This window comes from Loxodonta africana, chromosome 22 (assembly GCF_030014295.1).
Source record: "Loxodonta africana isolate mLoxAfr1 chromosome 22, mLoxAfr1.hap2, whole genome shotgun sequence".
NCBI lineage: Eukaryota > Metazoa > Chordata > Mammalia > Proboscidea > Elephantidae > Loxodonta > Loxodonta africana.
Genome location: NC_087363.1, coordinates 4,203,793 through 4,224,713, shown reverse-complemented (window position 1 = coordinate 4,224,713; position 20,921 = coordinate 4,203,793). Strand labels below are relative to the sequence as shown.

Sequence of the window (20,921 nt, the reverse complement as noted above, 5' to 3'; positions counted from 1 at the left end):
TCACCTGTAGCCTCCTACAACTGTACAATGTAGTACTTTATGAAGGCAGAAATGGCAAAAAGGCAGTGTAATGCCACAAGAAAATAAACACTGTCTGATTCTAGGGGAAAAAATAAACTGATTATTAATCAGATACAGTTACATTGGAGCCCTGGTGGCACAGTGGTTAAGAGCTCAGCTGCTAACAAAAGGCCAGCAGTTCAAATCTACTAGCTGCTCACTGGAAAACCTATAAGGCAGTTCTCTTTCCTGTAGGGCCACTATGAGTCCAAATCAACTCGACGGCAATAGCTTTGTTTTTGGTTTTTATGCTACATCTACAAAAAGAAAAAGAAAAAAGCTGTTCATGGCTTAGATGCTCTGCCAAGACCACAAGTATAAAAGGAGAATATAGAAAATACATTGCATCTCTTCACATTCCCTGCCCAGTTATCGGTACCTAGAATCTGTACTTAATACTCAGATGCAGCTCCACATGGGTGAAAAATCCTTGTTTACTTATCACGTTTTCCACACCTTCATGTCTCCAGGAATCACTCGTACACCTAACCGGTAACTGTTATTCCTGGGAAGTATTAGTGTAGGAAGCCTGTGACAATCTGGATGGGAAAAGTGTATTCTAATTGTGTTTTATGCTTGTAATAGTAGGTTTTCATGCAGTATAGTCTGGAATTTCCAGTAATAAAAACAGAGCGAACAAAATAAAAATGTCATCTCAATAGAACAGAAGCATAGCCAAAGTTGGAATCTATTAGTAATTAGATATTGGACTTAAAGCTGCTAATCCACTAAAATCTACTTATGGATCTTCACTGTTCTGAAATCTATGAGTTTTCCCACTACTATGTGCATTCTTGAGAGTTAGGACAGTGTCTAATCATCAAAATAATTGCAACCATATGGTTTCCAAGGAGTGCCTGATGGATTCGCACTACTGACCTTTTGGTTAGCAGCTATACCTCTTAAGCACTATGCCACCAGGGTTTTCTGCTTAGTATACAGTAGGTTTAAAATAAACACTTGTCAAATGAACAAACAAACAGAAGCTGAGTTTGTTGTTGAACCAGACATTGCCATCATGTGCAGTTCTCTATTTTATGCTATATTATAGCTTGGACATTTCTTAAATTCGTGTCTATATTTTGCAAGATAAATTATTTTCCCCTTTACCAATAATGTTTGGCCCAAATTCTCTGTATTGAATAAATTGCAAACGGTATGTAAACAAAAGAAAATATTGATATATAAAATTTAAAAACAAACTTGATAAAACATTTTTTAAAATTACTTCCCTTTAAATTACTTTACAATCCATCCTCTCAATTCACTCTGCTAGTTCAGTGACATCATTCTTCCTTTTCAGAGGTCACTGTTCATTAAATCACTAGTTTTTCATAACAACTTAAAGTCTCAAAGGGCATCCTCATCAAATAGAAAAGATTTTATTTCAATCTCAAGATTGAAGTTCCTTCAATAGCTTACTGGCTTTGGGGACCAACGGTTACTGTTACTACTTTTTTTTTTTTTTTTCTATTATACAGTGAGTAATGTATCATTGCACAGTATTTTTAAATGTACACAACTTTTAAAAAAAAGTGTCTGTTTTTCCTCTTAATTTTAGCATTCTTCTGAGTAATGGTACCATGACTTACTCATTCCGGAGATTGATTAAAGCTCTGAAGAAGTGTACAAAGAGCTGTGAAGAAACCTATGAAGGGATAGTTTACTTGAGCATCACAAAGAATTAACACTTCTATACCCAGTCTGCAAGGACTACTAGAAAAAAAAAAAAACAAAAAAAACCTAGCAAAAAGAAACTCTAGCAGGACATGATCCAACACCATAAGATTAGTGCCAGTACACCAAACTTTTATGCAAAAATGTTTATGGAAATCCAATGAGTTATATTTATTTACCAACATCAAATAAGCTGATAAAAATGTTCAACACTCATAATCCTTAGAGAGAAATAAACTTCAATGTCCCACAAGGTCATATGATTTGTAGAGTCTTAAGTCATTCCAAGGATGTACTCAGAGTAGTGAAGGACATGTTCAAAATTTAACTCAACATTTCAGCTTTGTATTGCTGAGTGCAGATCCCTATTTTTCCCTGGCTGAACATGGGTCATGTTACCAAGCTTTACATTTCTTTCCACCCATTTCTTCAAAATGAATTCTTAACTACCTTCAAAGGACCCCTGAGACAGACTCTGTGAAATCATTCAAAATACTATTTAACAGTAATCTTTTTTTCTTTTTTAACACTGGTTAAGTAAAATGGCTGAAAAGGATCTTCAGGGCCTTTGTTCTCAAAGCACTCCTATATTCTGCTCTTCCAAAATCCCTACCATCAAGTAGATACTAACATCTCCCTTTGAATACCGAAGACAATTTCTTTGATGCACAAAATAAGAAAAGAACTTTATTTTAAAGGTCAAATTAGATTTGAAGATCGAAGGATATACCTTTGACAAACTAAGATGAACTTTTGACTGGTTCCACTTCTCTTCTGGTGTTTCTTTTTTTTTTCATTTTAGTGCTTTATGTTACACTGGGAGGGAATGCCATTTAGTGATTTAATGTCTTTGAAAGCCTACTTTTTTCATCTTCCTCCATGTTCACTCAGTTCTCTCTTCTTTAGTTAAGTCTCATTAAAGGCCATTAGAAAAACAAGGACAGAGCAAATCTCCAAAGCAATTTGCTTTACTGACCATGTCACCCTGTTTCTTTTTACTTTACTGAATTTAAAGATTTGTTTAGTGTTTAAGCTAATACATTAGAAAAAGGAAAAGAGTCTAATACAGTGTTGTGGGCAACATTCAACATAGCTTCATAATTACACTAAAATATACATTTGGCACTGCTCAATCATTCTTGGCTTTGAATAACACAGGGCTCATCTGAGACCTTTCCTCTTCCTGAATGAAACAAAGTCTCTACAGGGAATGGCGTTGACTTGCTGGCAGAATTGTTTTATTAGAAAAAAAAATTTTGTAAATATTTTTCATAGAAATTTTATTGTTCCCCTGGAAAAAGTTGAATAATTTATATTTCTTCATTTCAATAAAGATGGGCAGGTTCATTTCTCAGATTTTATACCAGTGTGTATAGAAACAAATAAAAGGTAAATAGACATCCCAAAGTCGCATTTAATAATAACTTCAGAAACAATAACATTCATACATGTAAGAGTTTATGGAGAATATCAACTTGTAACCTCACACTTTGAGTTCATTAATTTGCCACCTGTAATATAATAGACCATTTAACACAGAAACAAGATACCCATTGCCATCAAGTCAATTCCGACTCATAGCGACCTTACAGGACAGAGTAGAACTGCCCCATAGGGCTTCCAAGGAGTGGCTGTGGATTCGAACTGCCAACCTTTTGGTTAGCAACCATAGCTCTTAACCACTTCCCTGCCAGGGAAACAAGAAGAGGAAATAATTATTAATAAAGTTATAGTGTCAAAACTTAATATTAATTTTCCACTTTTGGTATTATAAGGTCAATTTATTATCCTAGAAAATACATGGGCTTTGCAGATAGAGAGACGTGCATTAAAAATCCAAACAGGCCACATCATGGATTTGTGACTTTGAGTGAGTTACTGAATTTCTTTTAAAAATGAAGTGGAAATGTCAAGGGTGTTTTTGAGAATTAACTGAAATAACATAAATGAAAGTGTTTCATAAATTCTATCATACTAAATTGGTGCTTAAAAGTAACGGTTTAATTAAATTTGTCTTTATTTTAATTGGAATAAATGCTCGACTTTGGAAAAGATATTCATATTTGTGAATTTTCAAAGGCACCATTTCACTGAAAGACTAAAGATTTTATAATTTATCTCATTTATTCTTTGTAACAATTGGTACGAAATTTTTATGTTTATTCTTAAAGGAAAAACTAAGGCTGGGAGAAGTTATGCAACTTAAATAAATTCCTATAGCTAGCAAGTGTTAAATGTAATATCGGACTACCTGAAATGCAATTCTGTTCCCTTAAACTGCACAGCCTACGTACAATTAGAAACACAGACACGGAGACAGCAGTTGTCTGCCTTTAATTAATTGGGAATAAATAAATTGATACAATAAAATAATACTCAACTTTTTAAAAATACTTTGTAATATATTTGGTTTTAAATTATAACCCCTATAGATCCTATTTAATTTCATTAAAAGTTGAGTTGATACAAAACGAATCAATGCTAAGAATGGGGAATTTTCATTGCCTTTTATATGCCCCACTTACCTCTGCTATTCGTATAGTTTCACACACACTCAGAATGCCTAGGATGGTAAAAATGCCATCGTTGTGATCCAGGGAAGCCAGCATTCCTGAAACCATCCCCTCCCCTTCCCACCGAACATAGGATCTTATAATGCCCTATTACAGATATGTCTCATTTTACCCTTGAGGAATATATAATTGCAGAGAGTGAGAAAGGAGCAAAAATATAAAAGAGGAAAAATGTCAGAAGGTGTTTTGAAACTCTATGACATGGTTTCTACACAGATTTTACTTGCACAGACACTTAACGTTTTATCTATTTGAACTGCCGCTGGCTCAAGGGGATTAATTCAGGGAATCAAAATTTCCAGAAGAGGAATGTATACAAAACACTAAGGAATATAAAACATAACACACATTAGTATTGAAATTGGAAAAGAGAGCCTGTGAGACAGGGAATAAAAACTAACAACAGCAGTTAAGTCTGAAGTTTTTCCCCTTGATTCCCCTGCCCCCCAGACAAAGACAAGAAACCAAGTATCTTATCTCCAAATTCAGATTTCTTCTCAATACTGTATACCATTTTTTAAAGCTGACAGTCTACTACACTGTAATAAATACATATATAAATCTTATTATTTTTAACCTGCCTTCTAATACAAATTTTTGCTGCCATGTACTGCTAATACTTTATGCATTTTTTGTCATCACTCTGCTACTGCTCACCAGCAATAGCAAAATGAAGAGTGTACCTTATTTTGATTGAATAATGTTATAACTTATATTCCAAAATAATAATTGGAGTTAGTATCTTCCCTGCCTATGTTCAATAATATACTTACACTCAAATTAGATAATTTGAATAATAAAAAAAAATTGTTCAGATTCTTCGGAATCTATACAAAATCTGTGGGTCATTTCAGAGTTCCAACTATGTATAAAAATTGAACAAACTCAAGCTTTTTTTTTTCTGTTGTTTGTTTTGTTTTTTACTTCAGGCTATCACACTAGATACTATAGCTCAGTAGCCTCAAGTAAGTTACTCAAATTGAGAGTGAATTTACACATTTTTAAAAGGAAGATAATCATGTTTAGTATGCCACATACCTAGTAAATAAAATATAGTATAGAACTTACCTAGTTGAGTAAATGCACAGGGTAGGTATTCTCTACAGGAGAGCTATTATTATTTATTACACATCAATCAGACTTCCAGGTTATATAATGGTAATAGTGGCTCCCTAAATATTCATCTTTGTTATACATTTTCAAAAACAAATACAGATAACGAGGAGATTACAAAAAGCCAGAGATAACACGTCTTCAACATAACTAGGAAACAGAGTATTTATGAATTTTTAATTACTTGTAAGTAGGAAAATAACACCCAAGTCCATCAGATAAGTGGAAATAATTGTACAGACACTGCAGATAGTGTAAAAAAACATGGTGTCAAATTTCATATTTTATATAATTTCTAAGAAGGAACTATTGTGCTAGTAACAGAGAAAATTTAAGAGTTAGTTAATTAAAACTGCTCTTTTAAGCGATTACAATGTAAACCATTTTTAAAGTTCAGGATAATTAGCCAAATGGATTATATATTATAGTCCCTGGCTTTCTATTCAGAATGATAAATCGACGATTAAATGGAATTTACTGAAAGTTTTCAAGGAAGGCACAACATAGACACGTCCGCGTTGAAAAGAAAGTTTAAGCATTTGAGCTCGCCATTAGGGGTAGTGGAGAGATGGATTTAGGATAGTGAAGATTAGAAGAAGGCTAGAATTTCATTTATTCTTTATTGAACCTTCATAATAACATTCATTCATGCCAATAAATACTTTCATTTATTTTCTGAAAATCCTATCTTCTGGATCAAGTCTTTGAAGGCATGTTTTACTTGCTGGTTCCTCACGGTGTTGATGAAGGGGCTCAGCATGGGGGCAATGGAAGTGTTGAGAATAGCTACTCCTTTGGTCAATGATGCTCTTTCTTTGCTGAAGTCTTGACATACATGAATATGCAGCTGCCATAAGAGATGGAAATGACAATCATATGAGAAGAACAAGTGGAGAAAGCCTTTTTCCTCTGACTGGCAGAAGGGATTCTCGGAGTGGTGATAGCGATGCACAAGTAGGATACAATCACTAATGCCGATGTGAATAGCAAAGTAACAAAAGCAAAGTAAAAGCCAATCATCTCTAAAGGCCAGGTGTCTGTGCATGAGAGTTGTAAGATGGGGAAGTGGTTACAAGAGAAGTGGTCAGTGGCATTGGAAGAACGGAAATCTAACTGGAGGATAAGCATGAGTGGTGGGAAAATGGTCAGGAATCCTCCCAGCCATGAACAAAGAACAAGAAGGGTGCAGATTTTCTTGTTCATGACGGTGTTGTAATGAAGGGGCTTGCAGATGGCAACATAACGATCATAAGACATGGCCGTTAGAAGAAAAATTCAGACACACCCATAAAGATGAAGAAAAATAATTGAGCTAAACAATTGTTGTAAGAAATGGTCTTGACTTTAGTAATGATTGCACCAGAAATCTGGGGATAGACACAGTGCTGAATGTAATTTCTAAGAAGGAGAAGTTCCAGAGGAAGTAGTACATAGGAGTCTTTAGACGATAGTCTATCACGGTGAGGACGATGATGGTCAGGTTGCCTGTGACGGTTAATACATAAGCTCTAAATAAAAAGATAAAGACCACAGCCTGAAGCTTTGGGTCCTCTGATAAGCCCAAGAGTACAAACTCTGTAATCATTGTGTGATTTCTCACACTGATGTATTTTCCTCTTTAAGCAAAATCTATTGGTGAAAAACAAAACATAAAGAATGAGCAAACACTAAAGATTTAAATATTAGTATTAATAACCCCAATGACACTAAACAATGGACCCTTTTTTCTCTTTCAGCTCTTTTCCAATATCTTGTCACCCTTATTAAAATGGAACATTTTCTTAGAGCCTCTCTGAAAAGAAAATGTATTCACAGACCTATGTTAAAACCCAAATCAGTGTCAGTGTGTATAACCTCTACATAGAGTCAAATTTTCTACATTTTCAGTATATCCTTGAATCATAAATTTCCACACCAATATTAATGAATTATATATATAGTTTATATACTGAAACATTGTTTTCCAGCTTTGAAGACTGTATGATTTTAGGAATGAATCTAATTTTGAGTATTTATCCTGGTGCCAAAATTTAAAAAAATTTTCTTGACTAATGTTGTAGGGTTCTTAACCAATGTCATAGACCAATGTGTGTACTGACTATTTAATGAGAAATTAGGTTTGTCCTGTAAACCTCCATCCAAAGTACAATAAATTTAAAAAAAAAATAAGAAGAAGACAAAAACAAAACACACAAGTTTTTATTGTTTACTAGGGCTTTGGTGGTAATTGGAACCCAATCGCAATCCCTGAACTTAATAGTATCTGAAATTATTTTTATTCTTAATACCTTTTATTTCAAATACAATCGACAAAAATAAAGGTGTTTTCCAATCACATAAACATATCACTAGAATGACCTTGATTGTAAACAAGAGTAAAGTTTGGTTTTCATTAATGGGAAAGAAAACAGAAACCAGAGAGATGAATCAATACTCACACAGATAGAGCCTATCGTTAATACATTTCTATAACATGATTGGTGGTATCATTGTTTGTGTTTTTTATTAAAATTAACAATTATTAAATGGACTTTTTTTTTTTTTTTACTACTATTCTCTTTGGACTTAAACCTGATTGAGGACAAGAATGAACTCATAAAGAAAGTTTTAATGCCAAATATCTCACTGTCTCCTTTTTAGAAGACTGATTACAGGAAATATATATATATGTATATACATATATTTTAGGATTTACTATAGGGAAAACAGAAATTGCTAAAATATAAGCTCAGCGATTCTTATCTGTTTTTTTTTTCCACTGCTCTATCCTTTACAACCAGAATTGTATCTGTGTATAAGTTCTCAGTAATGTTTCTAGTATTAATCTCTTTCGTTTTTCATAGCATGAACTGGTAATACAGCACTGATGAAGGTAACATGTAGAAAGATGTTCCCTTCTGCCTAATTCAACAATTAGTATTACTGATGGGTGAGTAGTGTCTAAGATGATATTATGCCTTCTTTTCTTTATCCTTTTTTCTTTTTCTGGCAATCAGCACTTTCTTTAGGAATAAGCACATGTGGTCATTAACATATCAGCAAAATATGGCATATCAAAGGGCAGAGACTGTATTTCTGTGCTTTCAACAATGGCTGAAGCATATTACATATATAATTAATAACACTAAATATGTTAAAGGGGTAATTTGGGACTCACTGCAATTTATTCCAACCAAATCAAATTATGGATGGGACAAACATTTCATTGATAATAAGAAACATACTCACTTTTGTGATATGTCTGATGGTTCCAGTCAGAAATATTACCCTGAGTTTTTCTTAATTTATTTAAAAAATGAAAAATAATACATGCATAATGTCCTTCAGGAGACCTTTTTGTCATTTGGTCCACCCTTGCTTCTATCACATAAGAGCCTGTAGCATAAAGAAAACACAGACTGGACTTCATGTCAGTTTGTTAGCAGCCTTTGTTATAAGTAACATAAATTTCTCTTATCTTTCCACAAAAACACATTGCTCTGGACCTGAACTCCAATAAGAGCTACTTATTTTAACACTAAGAGTTCTTTAGGTAAATGTCCAGTGAATAATGCTTTAAGAGACTGGAAGTTGAAGCATTTCAAAGCTCTCTGGATAAGATGAAGATTTAACACTGCCCAAAAATAAAACAATTTTACCCTTTCTGGTCATGGAATAAATTCCCCAGAGATTAGCATGAAGAAAGGAAAGGTGCAAGAAGAGATAAATTCCAAAACTGTAAATGATGTCATAACATAGAGTTTTCTGGAAAGCTAAGCAATATAATGAGGTAAAAGTAAAAACATACCAATCAGCTTGTACCATCAACCTAGTCTCCCTTTGACTGTGTATAATTTTCCTAATATGCATATGGCACTTGTTCTACACTCAAGAGATCATTTCTCCTCAGTCCCTTTGGGTCTGGTGAAATCCAGAACTGAACTACTCCACAGCGGACCCTAATTTGGGAGTGCTACCTATGTTTTATTCATTCATATATATCCACCAGCATAAGGCAAAATGAATGAATACATAAATAAAATAAGGGATTTCAATATCTTTGAATATCAGAAGAGTACTTGAAAATTTAGTTTTGATTTTCCTTTTTTTTAATTTTAAATCTAATACATGCTTAATGTTATAAGAATCAAGGTGACAGTAGTATAGAGTGGCATTTTGAACGGCCCTAATATTTCCAACGAATCCTCCATTTTTACTCCAATCTTCAAATTAGCCGGTGTTAAGAGTTTATAGTATGTTCTCAAGATATGTTTTTTCTCTATCTGGAGTAATATGGGAGCACTCCCAATCAAACACTTGAAGATTTGTTCCTGTTGCTATTATACATTAATGCCGTTATATGATGCCAAATACTCTATAATTATCTTTTTCTTGGTATGTAATATGTAAGGATACCATTCCTTATCAACTTTTTTGTAACTGTTGCATAGAATACCAGAGGTGACATGCATGTAATTTAATAATTACTTTGCTGATTTAAGATTTAGGGGATCAGATTGTGACAAATTTCACATTATTACTTATGATGTTACAGTGCATCCGTATTTATACATTTACGTATGTGTAAAACTGACTGCTGTGATTTTTAAATTTTAATAGATACTTTAAAAAATTCTCCTACAGATAAGAATGAGCCCTTTTCTTCACATTTGAGTCAAAACTGGATATTATTGGTCATTTAAAAATTTTATAAGCAGAAAGACAAAATAATGTCACAATTTATTTAATGGCAAAGACACTGTAGCTTAGAGATAACAGTGCCTGGGTTTTTAGATTAAACAGATCCATTTTCTTTGCAAACTCACAAATTTTAATGCAGCTTTCTGAACATTGGTCTCTTCACCCATAAAATGAGAAGACTAATAGTCCTAAGTCATAGGCTATTATAAAAATTACAATGAGATAATGCATAAGAGAGTTTAGCATGCTAATTGGGATATGCTGCTATCGTTAGTTGCCTTCAAGTTGATTCCAACTCATAGAGAGCAACCCTATTCGATGGAGTAGAACTGTCCCATAGGGTGTTCAAGGCTGTAATCTCTACTGGAGCAGATTGCTACGTCTTTCTCCCCTGGACCTGCTGGGTGGGTTCTAACCACCAATGTTTTGGGATAGCAGCTGAGTGTTTAACCATTGTATCACAAGGGCTTCTTACTTGAGATCTAGTAAGTGCTTAATGCATAAATCATCTATTTTTATATTTTCATATTCTTTGATTCACATAGAGATTGAATATACTTTCAGTATTTTTATTTCTTGTCCCTGAATTGCCTATTTATAACCTTTGTTCACTTTCCATTGGGTTTATTGTCTTCCTATTTATTGATAAAAAAAAAAAAAAAAAAAAACCCATTGCCATCAAGTCAATTTCGACTCCTAGCGACCCTATAGGACAGAGTAGAACTGCTCCATAGGGTTTCCAAGGAGCACCTGGTGGATTTGAACTGCCAACCTTTTAGTTAGCAGGAGAGCTCTTAACCACTACACCACCAGAGTTTCCATGGTAGAATACATTACATATAGTGGATATAAACACATGGTGTGTCTTCTCTGTTTTGTATCCTTATTTTGTAAATTTTCTCTGTAGTTCTACTCGAAAAGATTGTACAACTATCATAAATTCTTAGTGACATATTCTCTTTAGCAAGGACTTACCCACATACTTCAAAATTATATAAATGTTGTTGTTGTTAGGTGCTGTTGAGTCAGTTCTAACTCATAGAGACCCTATGTATAACAGAACGAAACACTGCCCAATCCTGTGCCATCCTCAAAATCTATGTTATGCTTGAGCCCATTGTTGCAGCCACTGTGTCAATCCATCTCCTTCCTCTTTTTCTCTGACTCTCTACTTTACCGACGAGCATGACGTCCTTCTCCAGGGACTTATCCCTCCTGAGAAAGTGTCCAAAGTGTGTAAGATGTAGTCTCTCCATCCTTGCTTTCAAGGAGCATTCTGGTTGTACTTGTTCCAAGACAGATTTGTTCACTCTTTTGGCAGTCCATGGTATATTCCATATTCTTTGCCAACACCACAACTCAAAGTTGTCAGTTCTTCTTCAGTCTTCCTTAATCATCATCCAGCTTTCCTATGCACACGGAGCGATTGAAAACACCATGGCTTGGGTCAGGCTCACTTTAGTCTTCAACATTTTGCTTTTCATCACTTTAAAGAGGTCTTTTGCAGCAGATTTGCCCATTGCAATGTGTCCTTTGATTTCTTGACAGCTGCTTCCATGGGTGTTGATTGTGGATCCAAGTAAAATGAAATCCTTGACAACTTCAATCTTTTCTCCCTTTATCAGGATGTTGCTTTTCGGTCCAGTTGTGAAGATTTTTTGTTTTCTTCATGTTAAGGTGTAACCCATACTGAAAACTGTGGTCTCTGATCTTTATCAGTAAGTGGCTCAAGTTCTTCACTTTCAGCAACCAAGGTTGTGTCATCTGCATAATGAAGGTTGTTAATGAGCCTTCCTCCAATCCTGATGCCCCGTTCTTCCTATAGTTCAACTTCTCGGATTATTTGTTCAGCATACAGATTGAATAGGTATGGTGAAATGATAGAACCCTGACATACACCTCTCCTGACTTTAAACCATGCAATATCTCCTTGTTCTGTTCGAACAACTGCCTCTGGATCTATGTACAGGTTTCTGAGGGTCACAATTCAGTGTTCTGGAATTCCCATTCTTCACGATGTTATCCATAATTTGATGTGATCTGCACAGCCAAATGCCTTTGCATAGTCAATAAAACACAGATAAACATCTTTCAGGTATTTCTGGTTTCAGCCATGATCCATCTGACATCAGCAATGATAACCCTTGTTCTGCGTCCTTATCTGAATCCAGCTTGAATTTTGGCAGTCCCCTGTCAATATATTGCTGCAGCCACTTTTGAATGATTTTCAGCAAAATTTTATTTGTGTGTGATATTAACGATATTGTTTGATAATTTCCACATTCAGTTGGATCATCTTTCTTGGGAATAGGCATAAATATGTATTTCTTCAAGTGGATTGGCCAGGTAGCTGTCTTGCAAATTTCTTGCCATACACATGTGAGCACTTTCAGCACTGCATTCATTGTGTGAAACATCTCAATTGATATTCTGTCAATTCCTGCAGCTTTGTTTTTGCCAATGCCTTCATTGCAGCTTAGACTTCTTCCTTCAGTGTCATCGGTAACTGATTATGTGCTACCTCCTAAAATGGTTGAAAGTCAAATAATTCTTTCTAGTATGATGACTCTGTATATTCCTTCCATCTTCTTTTGATGCTTCCTGCATCATTTAATATTTTCCCTGTGGAATTCTTCATTCTTGCAACTTGATGCTTTATTTTTTCTTCAGTTCTTTCAGCTTGAGAAATGCCAAGTGTGTTCTTTCCTTTGGGTTTTCTAGCTCCACGTCTTTCCACATGTCATTATAATACTTTACTTTGTCTTTTCAAGTAACCTTTTGAAATCTTCTGTTCAACTCTTTTACTTCATCTTTTCTTCCTTTTACTTGAGCTACTTGACATTCAAGAGCAAGTTTCAGAGTCTCTTCTGACATCCATTTTGGTCTTTTCTTTCTTTCCTGCTGTATTAAAAACCAAAAAGATCTTGAAATATTCTTTTTGGCAATGAATGCAACACCATTCCTCTTCGAGTTGTCATTCCTGGTATAGTAGACCATATGATTGTTCAATTCAAAATGGCCAATACCAGTCCTAGGATATATATGTTTATGCCTAGGATATTGATGTTTATACGTTCTGCTTCATTTTTGACAATTTCTAGATTTCCTAAATTCATACTTCAGACATTCCACATTTCTATAACAAATGGATATTTGCTGCTGTTTCTTCTCATTTTGAATTGTGCCACATCCACAAATGAAGGTCCTGAAAGCTTGTCTCCAACCACATCATTCAGGGTGACTCTACTTTAAGTAGGCAACGCTTCTGCAGTGGTAGTTTGCATGCCTTCCAATGTATATAAATATTCCTTTCTATTTAATACTTCCATGGCTATGCTTTTTAAACTGACATCTTTAATCCATACAGAATTCATATATAATTCATTCTTGTTTTTGTGAGATATGGATTTAATTTTACTATTTTCTCAAAACCACCTACCCTAACACTGCTAGGCTAGAGACAATATAAGCACCAATGTCGTGTTATCTTCTCTTAGTAATATTTCTAGCCCAGAGTTCTCACCTACAAGGTCTACACATAATCCTTCAGCTGGAGATAGAGATGCGTCTATTGAAATAGAACCTTGGTCTAAAAAACTATCTAATATCCGTGGAACTATCTTCGCCTCCATGTGGAGACAGAAGTATATCATAATTAAAAAACTCCTCTCTTGATCTTTTAACTTGTAGTGCAACCAGAATGATGCATGTAATATATAAATATCATCTCACTTTTCAGGTAAAGAACAAATTGGGCTCCTACTGCCCTCATTATAAAGTATGTAAATAACTAAATTTAATGCCTTCAAGGCCCTGTAATTATTAACCCACTCCTCCCCTTTCAGACTCACTTTGTACTATCTCACCTGACTTTTTCCATTCCAGTAAACCTGCTTTTGTTGTTGTTCTTTGTTTGTTCTTGTTTTTGTTGTTTGTTTTAATAATTCAACACTTTCTCTCCTCCTTCATGACATTCATACATGCTCTTCTGCCTGCTGGATGTGGCTTCTCTGGCACCTCAGTTTGTTTGTACTTTAATTGTACTCTCTTAGAGAAGACTTCTCTGATTCTCTCAAACTCTTATGTGTTTTTATAATACCCTGTGCTTCATCTTTATAGCAGTAATTGTATTTGAATTACTAACCAGGTATCATCCTTGCTCAGCAGAAAGCTATGTATGTGGTTAAATGAAATCAAATAGAAGTTTAACTCCTCAGTCACACTAGCCACATTTTAAATGCTCACATGTGGCTAATGGCTGTTGTATGGGACAGCACAGATTAAAGACCATTTATATATCGCAGAAAATTATATTGGACAAGTGCCAAGGAATCAGTTATTTCTCCTTTTCATTGTTCTTTGGGAAGCAGCCAAGTGTATGACATCTTTTCCAGAACCAAGACGATGCATAACCTTTGCTCTAAAATCATCAAATCTTCTCTAATTTTTCAAATCGTGAGGTATTTTCAGACACACACACACAAATTTATACTTTCCTTTAATGTTTAATCTAAATATCATAAAATCTTTGAAATCTTCCCTATCTGTAAAACCAGGATTAGATGCTTTCTCTTCTTTTCCCTCCCCACAATTTGTACTCTTATCTTACTCCATTGCATTTATTTGTAGAGAAATCTGTTTCTATTAAAAAGCAACTTAAGGAGGAGGCATTAGGCCTTGGTTATTTTATGTACCTGCTCTTCATTTACTATCGCATTAACCTACTTTTCCCATTTACGTCATTAGTGAAAAATCTACTGACTTAATTTGCACGTTGACGATGTATGTCTGGCAGTAAGGAATGCAGAGGTGCGAGACAAGAGTAACACTGGTTGCAGTGGCGTCACTAGGGTTGATGTCACACAGTGTGGTAATTCATGGACCTCCTCCCATACAAGCCCCAGCCCGAGCTCCAGCTCGGGAAGCGCCCTGAACTCCCAGAACTCCCGTCCAAGGGTCGGGAGCAGGTGCCCAGCTACGGGTGACTCGCCAAGTGGCTCCAGGCTCCAGGCAACAAAGCACTGCAGGGGCAAGCCAGGAGGGCTGGAGAACAGTCTGGGAACATAAAAAATGTCTTCCGACCCCCACCCTGGCGCCATCGGTGCAGTCCCACTCAGGGCTTGAGCGCTAGGGTCCCACCAGTGCAACCATCCTGCCCACGCAGTCTCCAACTAGCTCCCAACCATGCACAAAGGACAAAGGAGAGTGGAGGGATGAGGAGACCAAGGAATTGGAAGGAAGGAGGGAGAGGCGGAAGGTTAGGAGTTGGGAGCAAGGGAAGAGAAGGAAGGGAATGGGAATGAATGGAAGAAATGGTTGAAGCAGACGTGCCACAGAGGACACACCAGCCACCAGCCGCGAGGCTCGCCAAAGACTGTGAGGGGAACCCTGTATCCTGAGTCCTGGGTTATCTTTCATTTTTCATAATGCCTACTTTTGCATAACAACCTGGTCTTTAGAACTTAACCACTTCGATAAGTGAGTAGTGGGTGTATTTGTATCTTCAGTGCCTGGTAGAAGTAATATAATTTACACTCAGTAAATATTTCTGTAATTATTCAAAGACATGAAACCTCTGTATTGTTCTCCCACTGGTGAGCATTTTGGTTTAACCAAAAAATCTTACTGGCATTAAGTAAAAAAAAGAAAAGAAAAACTTTCTATATATGTAGGTAGATAGCTAAATAGATATAGATGTGATATCTTAGTTAATTTTTCAGAGATATTAATATAAAAAGAAGCCTATAAGCTACTGCTTTTTATGGAGTACAATATTAAAGACACAGGAGGTAAGAAAATTGGGACTGAGCAAAACAGAGAAAGCCAGTCTAAACTTCATTACTGAAATGTTGTGCCAGTTATTTATCAAGCATAACTGATAGTTCGATCTTACTACCTTCTTCCAAAAAGGAGCCCAGGTAGTGCAGTAGTTAAAGCTTTTGGCTAACTGAAAGGTGAGTGATTCAAATCCACTAGATGCACCAGGATTTACAGCCTCGGAAACCCTATGGGGCAGTTCTACTCTGTTCTATAGGATCACTATCAGTCGAAATCTACTCTATGACAGTGAGTTTGGTTTAGTTTAGTTACCTTCTTTCAAAGGTCCTATGAATGGATATGTCTGAGAAGAATCCAACCAGGAAGAAGAGGAAGAATTTACTCACTGACCTGCTTTTCCATTGGTCAAAGATTTGCCCTATATTGCGTTCATTGCTCAGTACTTCACTTTTCGAACTGAGCAGGTACAGCAATATCTTTAGCCTCAGAAATAACAACAGAGTCTAGTACAGGATGCACGAGGCATATGATACAATAAAAGACAATAGATTTTCAGGTTGTACCCAAATGAATTTAGCTAGAGCCTATTTTGGATTCTATCATTAAAGTAGTACACAAGATGTAAACACCAGAGTCTTCTGACACAGTATACTCATTGTGACACTCAGATCAGCTGAAGTCCTACCATTTTAACCAGCCCCCATGGTACAATAATGGGGCTTTATTTTCGAGAAAGCAATATACTCAACATCGTCTTGTGGTAAAAATACGCAAATTCAAACAGCCATAGAGGCACTTCAAGGAGAGGCCAGTTTTAATCACTGAACAAAACATAATGCAAGAAAGCATGGATGTCCCAATTTTGCTACTCCGAGTTCATTAGTGTGTTGCTTTCATTAATTCCAACAGAATGGTTGATATTCCTTGTCACCCTGCTTCACCAAGCAGTCTAGGTTTCCTCAGTCTGAGCCAGCAATTTTGTTGGTCAGGATTGCCAGACCTTTCATTTTCAAGGTGTTTGTTCTTTAGCTATTTTAACTTTCTTAGGCCATTGTAATTTTTAGTGCCTTTTTTGTGTACCATTATTTATCATTAATTTTCTAATGCAAGAATTTTACATTCAGGGCTTACCATCAAATTCTGCTTCTGGCAGGTTGAGAATTCAATAGTGGTAGTAAGTGCATCAGCTTTGGTGAGAGTTAGTCCATGCTATTGGGCTTATGCACAGTCTCCAACACTATTTACCATGGCCAGTCTGATCATTGGCACAGAGCACCAGTACTGACATGGCTAACAAGAAGGACTCACTGACATCCACATGACACTGGTTGTTGGTAGTCTTCTCTGTAGTGGAAACTCCAGAGTTGACATGATATGAGAAAATAAGTTTTGAGTATTTTTTGTTCATTTCCATAGATTGAACCACACACCACTTCTACAGCCCTTGCCCCAAACTTGCAGTCTTGATACTTTCAGAACTTTCATCAACTAACTAAGCCATTTACCACTGCCCAGGAGTCCATGTATATTGACGTCTCAGGCCAGTTCTTCTACATATGAAGTCTTTTAAGATCTTCCCTAAATTGAACTATTATGTGGTAACAATCCATTTAAGAACAGAATTACTTATCACATCAATCCATCTATATAAAACATGCGTGAACATTTTCTTCCCTTGTCAGTTGCCATAGGAAGAATCAATGAGCTTGTACTCTCTGAGGAGAGAAGTAGATATAAGGCTTCAGAAAGTCTTAAAATAACAAGACTATATCAGTTTTATAACAAAGTAAAATTAGGTGTTATAAAAGTGCTATAAAGTCTTTTCATTTTAAGACTTCTTAAGGCCTGTCCAGAATGCATTGTATAATACATTGCTCCTTGGCTTGCCCAAACACACAATTCTATGTCTCATAATACCCACATCGTGATAGGCAGCACCACTCTCCAGACACCTGCAGACCTGTTCTTGTTAGGAGTCATCGAGTCAGTTCTGACTCACAGCAACCCTATGTACAACAGGATGAAACACTACCTGGTCCTGCACCATCCTCACAATTGCTGTCATGCTTAAGCCCATTGTTGCAGCCACTGTGTCAATCCATCTCATTGAGGGTCTTCCTCTTTTTGTTGACCCTCTGCTTTACCAAGCATGATATCCTTCTCCAGGGACTGATCCCTCCTGACAACAAGTCCAAAGTATGTGAGAAGTATTCTCACCATCCTTACTCCTAAGGAACAACACTCTGGCTGTACTTCTTCCAAGACAGGCTTGGTTTGTTGTTTTGGCAGTTCATAGTGTATCCAATGTTCTGCAGCATCACAATCCAAAGGTGTCAATTTTTCTTCGGTCTTCCTTATTCATCAATTCATCATCCAGCTTTCACATGCATAGGAGGAGATTGAAAACACCATGGCTTGGGTCAGGCGCACCTTAGTCTTCAAGGTGACATCTTTGCTTTTCAACACTTTAAAGAGATCTTTTGCAGCAGCTTTGCCCAGTGCAATGCATCTTTTGATTTCTTGACTGATGCTTCTATGGGTGTTGATTGTGGATCCAAGTGAAATGAAATCCTTGACAACTTCAATCTCTTCTCCATTTGTTATGATGTTGCCTATTGGTGCAGTTGTGAGGATTTTTGTTTTCTTTATGTTGAGGTGTAATCCTTACTGAAGGTTGTGGTCTTTGATCTTCATCAGTAAGTGCTTCAAGTCCTCTTCATTTCCAGCAAGCAAGGTTGTGTCATCTGCATAAGACAGGTTGTTAATGAGTCTTCCTCCAATTCTGATGCTCGTTCTTCTTCATATAGTCCAGTTTCTCAGATTATTTGCTCAGTATGCAGATAGAATAGGTATGGTGAAAGGATACAACCCTGATGCACACTGTCATGGATTGAATTATGTCCCCCCAAAAATCTGTGTATCAACTTGGTAAGGCCATGATTCCCAGTATTGTGTGGTTGCCCTCCATTTCGTGATTGCAATTTTATGTTGCAAGGATTAGGGTGGCACTGTAACATCAACCGTACTCCAGTCCCTTCCCTGATCCAAGGTAAAGGGAGTTTCCCTGGGTGTGGCCCACACCACCTTTTATCTCTCAAGAGATGAAAGGGAAACAAGCAGAGAGTTGGGGACCTCATACCATCAAGAATGTAGCACCGGGAGCAGAGTGCATCCTTTAGACCCAGGGTCCTTGTGCCTGAGAAGCTCCTCGAGCATGGGAAGATTGAGGACAAGGATCTTCCTCCAGAGCCAACAGAGAGAGGAAGCATTCCCCTGGAGCTGACACCCTGAGCTTAGACTTTTAGCCTACTTTACTGTGAGAAAATAAACTTCTCTTTGTTAAAGCCATCCACTTGTGGTATTTCTGTTATGGCAACACTAGATAAGCAAGACACGCACCTTTCCTGACTTTAAACCATGCAGTATCCCCTTGTTCTACTCGAACGACAGCCTCTTGATCTATGTACAGGCTCCTCATGAGCACAATTAAGTGTTCTGGAGTTCCCATTCTTCACAATGTTATCCATAATTTGTTAGGATCCACACAATCAAATGCCTTTGCATAGTCAATAGAACACAGGTAGACATCTTTCTGGTATTTTCTGCTTTCAGCCAGGATCCATCTGACATCAGCAATGATATCCCTGGTTCCTCAGCATCTTCAGAGTCTGGCTTGAATTTCTGGCAGTTCTCGGTCAATAGATTGCTGCAGATGCTTTTGAATGATCTTCAGCAAAAAATAATCTTCAGACATGTAGCCTGGCATATATTATCTAGTAGAAAATAATAACACATTGGTTGTTTTTTCTAAAACAGATTTATTGAGGTATAATTGGAATATAATAAACTGCACGTGATTAAAATGTGTACAATTTGATACGTGTTGATGTATGTATTCACTCATGTAATCATCAATACAATCACCATAATTAACATATTCATCATCGGCAACAGTTTTCCTGTTCCATTTTGTACACTCTCATTCGGCCCTTCCCCAGCTTCTTTGATACATACCCCCTGCCACACCCAGGTGGCAGTCGATCTAATTTTTGTTGTTACATATTAGTTTCCATTCACTAGAATTTTATATAAAGGAAATCATATAGTATATGCTCTTTTTGTCCTCTTTGTGATTATTTTATTCTTCTTTTTCTTGTTTTCAAAAGTATAACACTTGTTTATTATTAATTTGGAATCTGTCTTCTTTTTTAATGTAATCATTTACAGCTATTAATTTCTCTATAAACAATTCTGAAGTTGCATTCTATTTCTTTTATCTAAATATTTTATTTTAAAATTTCTCTTGTGATTTATCCTTTTTTAATTTTTTTGAGTATTTTTTGTGTGTTTTTGGTGAAAGTTTACACAGAAAATTAATTTTCCATTCAATAATTCGTAGACAAAAACAGTTGTGTATGACAAAAAAAAATTCATAGATAAATTGTTTTGTGACATTGATTGCTATCCCCGCAATGTGTCAGCACTCTTTCCAATTCCACCCTGCCTTCCTCGTATCCATCCCTCCAGTTTCCATGCTCCTCTTGCCTTCTCACCTTTGCTTTAGGGCAAATGTTGCCCATTTGTTTCCATATAGTTGCTTGTTCTAAGAAGCACATTCCTCAAATTGTTACTGTTTTTTTTTTAATTTATTTTCTGACATTTTATTGTGCTTTAGGTGAACGTTTACATACTAAATTAGTTTGCCATTCAATAATTCATATGCACATTGTTCCGTGACATTGGTTGCAATCCACGTAATGTGCCAGCATTCTCCCCATTTCCACTCTGGGGTCCTCGTTTCCATTCGCCTGGTTTCCCCACCCCTTCCTGCCTTCTTATCTTTGCTTTTGGGCAAATATTACCCTTTTGGTCTCATATCGTTGATACTCCTCGAGGGTGTTATTGTTTATTTTGTAGGCCGATCTATTATTTGGCTGAAAGGTGACCTACGAGAGTGATTTCCATTCCAGTTTAAAAAGCTGTCTTATGGAAAACGTTCTTCATTCCACTTTGGTTAGTAGCATCTGGGACCTTAAAAGC

At 36.2% G+C, this 20,921-nt stretch overlaps 1 pseudogene; it reads right to left on the bottom strand.

The window, feature by feature from the left end:
* Nucleotides 1-5,886: 5,886 nt before the first annotated feature.
* The window catches only part of LOC135228538 (olfactory receptor 6C3-like), a 58,969-nt pseudogene continuing 43,934 nt past the window's right edge, over nucleotides 5,887-20,921 (bottom strand).